The sequence below is a fragment of the Triticum urartu genome, chromosome 5A (assembly GCF_056163025.1).
Source record: "Triticum urartu cultivar PI428250 chromosome 5A, HENAU_Tu73, whole genome shotgun sequence".
NCBI classification, from domain to species: domain Eukaryota; kingdom Viridiplantae; phylum Streptophyta; class Magnoliopsida; order Poales; family Poaceae; genus Triticum; species Triticum urartu.
In genome coordinates this window covers 610,485,389-610,490,108 of record NC_141877.1, presented here as the reverse complement: position 1 = coordinate 610,490,108, position 4,720 = coordinate 610,485,389, and the positions used below count along the sequence as shown (strand labels likewise).

At 55.3% G+C, this 4,720-nt stretch overlaps 1 pseudogene; it reads right to left on the bottom strand.

Annotated features, from left to right (window-relative positions):
- Positions 1 to 938: 938 nt before the first annotated feature.
- LOC147973335 (uncharacterized) lies at positions 939 to 1,895 on the bottom strand (annotated as a pseudogene).
- Positions 1,896 to 4,720: the final 2,825 nt, after the last annotated feature.

Sequence of the window (4,720 nt, the reverse complement as noted above, 5' to 3'; positions counted from 1 at the left end):
AAACAAGTGTAGGGAAGCTCACGGAGAGAGGTGAGTCTCCATAGCACCAATCAAGCCAAAAACGAACAGAAGTCCCGTCCCCAACTACAAACTTAACATGAGCCAAAAACAGAGGTCTAACTTTAACAAGATCTTTCCAAAATTGCGAGCCTCTGCGAGCAGAGGCAAACAAGGGGCTATAGAAAGAGGGGAATATTTTTCTTTAAGGATAGAGAACCACAAAAAACCAACTCCAGTGGTCATAATTTTCACTACCACTTGATCAAGAAGCATTTATTCATGATAGCGGTGTTTATGATGCCCAACCCTTCAAGGTTTTTGGGTCTACACATAAGTTTCCACCTGACAAGTTTGTACTTGTGCCTATTGTCTGTCGCATTCCAGAAAAAAGCACCCCGATGCTTATCAAAGCCAGCGTGCGTGCCAGCCGAGAGTAAGTAAAAGCCCATGAAAAACATTGATAAGGAGGACAAGCAAGCGTTGATCAATGCCACTTTCCCAGCACTTGTGTTATATCTGCCTCGCCAAGGAAGCACCCTATTGCCAACCTTTAACACAGCAGGGGCAAATTCTTTAGCATGGAGCATGCTTGAAGATATCCGCTTCCTTAGAGTCCGGCCAGATGTGAAGGAGCTCTGCGTGCGCCACACACACATGATTAGAGCAACTCCAACGGGCCGACCCAAACGGACGACGTTTTTGTTCGCTTTTTGTCCGTTTGAGTCGGTCCGTCTGACACAAACGTCCGGCGCTGTGTTTGGGTCGGCCCGAGCGCCCAACGCTGGCCCGACTCATTTCGTCAGCGCGCCAAAAAAAATATTGCGAGCAGTTTGAAAACAAAAAAAATGCATTTAATTAAACACAAAAGCCGGCCACGAAGGCCGGCGGAAGTCCACATTACATTAATAAAAACACTAAAAACAAGACAACGCGCTGCCCTAGGCGTCCTCGTCGGCGGCGGCGTCTGCGTCGGGACCGGTGAGGTCGATCAACGTCGGCGCAGGGCCGGCCCAGGGGAACGCCGTGTTCCAGACGACGGCGATGTCGGGCTTTGCCGCCGCTGCCTGGGCCTGGCGCGCCTCCTCGTCGGCCTCGCGCTCGAGCATCTGCAGACGCTCACCCTCCCGGCGCTCCTCGGCCAGCCGAACGCGGCGCCAGTGGTCGAGGTAGGCCGCCTCCTGCTTCTCCGTCGCCCCGAGCCAGATCGGCGGAGCGCTGACCCACTCGCGCACTACTCCGGTCCAGGTGTAGCACTCGCGGTAGGCCGGCTCCTCCGGCTGGGCTTTGGGCGGGGACGGCGGGGCCACCGGCGGGACGACGCAGTCGCCCGCCGCGGAGAGGGCCATGGCCTCCGCCATGGCAGCCTCGAAAGCCGCCTCGTCCGCCTCCCTCCACCGCTCCTCCTCCTTACTCTCCTTGATGGCCGCCTGGTAGGCGGCCTCGGCCTCCTGGTCCTCGTATCGGACGACGAGCGTGGGCGGCGGCAGGCTGTGGTCGACGCCGTGGACGCCCCGTCACCTCGCCTCCTCGTGCTCGAAGGCGAACCATCGAGCCCAGTTGGGCGAGTCGGCGGTGAAGTGCGGGTCGGCGCACTGCTCCGACTTCAGCAACGCTCGCCGGCGCCGCACCTCCTCCGCATGGGCCCTCGCCGTCCGCGGCGCCGCCGGCACTGGGATCCTCTCTGGATCCAAATGCCAGTCATGCGGCAGCGTCACGTCCGGATACGGCAGAGGCACGCGGTGGTGCCAGTGCCACTCGGCCTGGTGCAACGGCACGTTGATGCGCTGCCTTTGCCGAAGAGCGCGCGCCGGCGCGGGGAGGACGGGGAGGGAGGGGGAATGGCGGGCGGGGACTTTTCCCTTGCGGCTGCTGCCGATGCCGGAGAAGAAATTCATGCTGGCGGTGGCTAGGGTTGTCACCGGCGTGGGGGCAGGGGTGGCCAGATGGGGACGTGGGGCGAGTGGTAAGTGGATGAGGACGGCCCCGCCCCACGCCCGGCTTAAAAAAGGACGATCGCTGTCGCTGACGCGTGGGCCCAAGGTGGGCGGTCGTTATAAATTATGTTGACCGTGGCGGTTGGGTGGCCGCCAGATGGGGACGCGGCGGATGGCGAGGAGACGCGCGGCGCGTTCGCTTCGCGTCCGCGACGACGCATTCCAGACGCAATTTTAGGCCGGAAATGGGTCGGCGTGGACACCGGGCGGACACGATTTGAGTTTGGGTCGACGCGTCGGGCCGCCACTTTTGTTCGCGCCGACCCAAACAGACGCGGGCGGACGAAATGAATCGCCCAATTGAAGTTGCTCTTAATGCTTCGTCTAGTCAAAATCCTTACCAAACGAAAGTTAGCAATTTAGCATACACGCAGGCACGGTGGCGCAGCACCGGCCGATCGGATATGAGCAGTACGTACTCGGGCAGTCGGAGAGGACGGCGGGGACGGAGCAGGCGGAGGGGAGGTCCATGGCGCGGGTGACGTTGACTTTTATCCCAATGGCCGGGTCGTCGCGGTCATTGGTCAGCACGCACAGGCACTTCTTGCTGTCACCCAGAACTTCCCGGAGCCCGGCGCAGCACTCCGGCGTGCGCGCACGCACCGTCGCCGTCGCCTCCACGACGGGCAAGCACGTCGCCAGCACAGCCAGCTTCTCCGCGCACAACTTGCTGTCCGCTGCCAAGTCGGCGCCCGCCAGAGCAACAACTGCCATCCACGCCACCAGCGCCACCGCCACTGCGCCACGACGGCGAGCCGGCAGAACCATGGCTGGCTGCTGCTGCGTACGTACGTACGTAGTACGTGTCACACGTGGTGTGCCTGGGGAATTGGTTATGTATAAATGTCACGTACGCACGCATAGAAGTGTAGTGCGTTCAAGTCGAGCATGATGGACCGATCGAGAAGGAGTGGTGCATACGGGGTGTGACAATGTGATGGATCGAGAGAGAGTGGTACGTGGGGGTGGTGCGGCAAAGTGATTGATCGAGGGTGATTAATTTGGAGTTGGTTGGTGAGGTGGCTGGCTAGATCGCGCGCGTGCGTGGTGTGTTTTTGCCCATGGCCTCGCGGGGCAAATACTATGGTGCTATATAAAACCGTGTCTGTTATATGTAAGAGCATCTATAATCGTCGTTACCTTTACCTATACGCGTGTGAACATATTTGAGCGCGTCCGCTGGAGGTTACTGGGCAGATCCTATCTGCGCCACTCCACAGCAACACCCCATTTGTCCTTTCCGGAGCCGTACAAACCCATGCAAACTATACATAAACTAATACATTAATTTATCGTATCTATCTAGAGCGAATGAACGTAGGAATCTGACATAAATAAAACATATAAACATATCAATCTGACATAGATATAGAGGATCTGTTAAAAGTTACTACAATCCGATCAAAAAGACCCCGCAAAAAAAATCCGATCCAAAAGGGCCCGTCAAAGTTAATCACTTAACTAACGATAGATCATGATATAAACTAAGAAAGAGAGAGAGAGAGAGAGAGAGAGAGAGAGAGAGAGAGGTCGGATTTCACCACTTCCTCGCTGGATGCTTCCACTGGGGGTTTTCGGGAGTGACTGATGTCCTTGGTGTAGGTGTTAGCGGCAGGCGGAGCGTCATCATCCGTCGTATAACTATTCGAGGAGGAGGAGATGATGATGATCCCCGCCATGCACCGTGCGGCGCGGTTCTGCTTCGCGAGCCGTGCGGCTCTCTTAGCCGCCACCACCCTCTGCATTGCCAACTGATGGGACTCCTCGATCGATGCGGAGCGCTGCCTCATTTTTTCGGCGACGTCGGTGGCCTCCATCTCCGTGGACGTTTAGGAGTGGCAGATGGCGTCGTAGAGGGTCTTGTTGTGATGCCTCCGACTCAATCGTGCATTAATCATACATGCAAATGCGCACGATCAAGACCAGAGACTCACGAGAAGATATCATAGCACAACTCTAGACACAAATTCAAACATAAAGCTCTATATTACAAGCCAGTGCCACGAAGGCTCGAATACATAAGTCGGCAGGAGCAAGAATAGCTGAGTACATACATAAGATGAACAAGTTTTCCTTAAGAAGGCCAGTAAAACAACGTCAACTAGATCGAGAAGGCGAAGGCCTCCTGCCTGGGGCCTCCTAACTACTCTTGGTCGTCAGTCTCCACGTAGTAGTACGCTCTGTCATCTGATCGCAACAATCGGGTAAAGGGGAAAAAGGTAGGAAAGCAACCGTAAGTACTCATCCAAAGTACTTGAAAGACTTACGTCAGATCTATGCTAAGTATGCATCGGTATCAATTGGAAGGGGCTGTATCTGTGGACTATACTGCAGAAATGCTAGAATAGAAGGAAAGGCCTAGCCTAACAATGACTAGCCTCTTGCATCGTCTTGCAGCATTAGAAGAGTGCAGATTAGCATATCATAAAGTAACAATTATATTTTAGTAATTCCCAGAGATCCTTCCTCGACTCCCTGCGAGAAAGCGATTCCGGAGCCATCATATCCATTTAGTGTCACAAGTATCCAGTTCTAGTGGTAGTAGATATACGTCCCTGTAGGGTGCACCAACTTACCCATCACGCTCGATTAACTTTGGCCGGACACACTTTTCCGGGTTATGCCCGGCCTCCGCTGATCGACACATCGTAGTCCTACCTAGGTTTTAGGGCAAATTTTATAGCACATGTCATATATGGGGACTTGATATGGGAAAACTCTGTGAA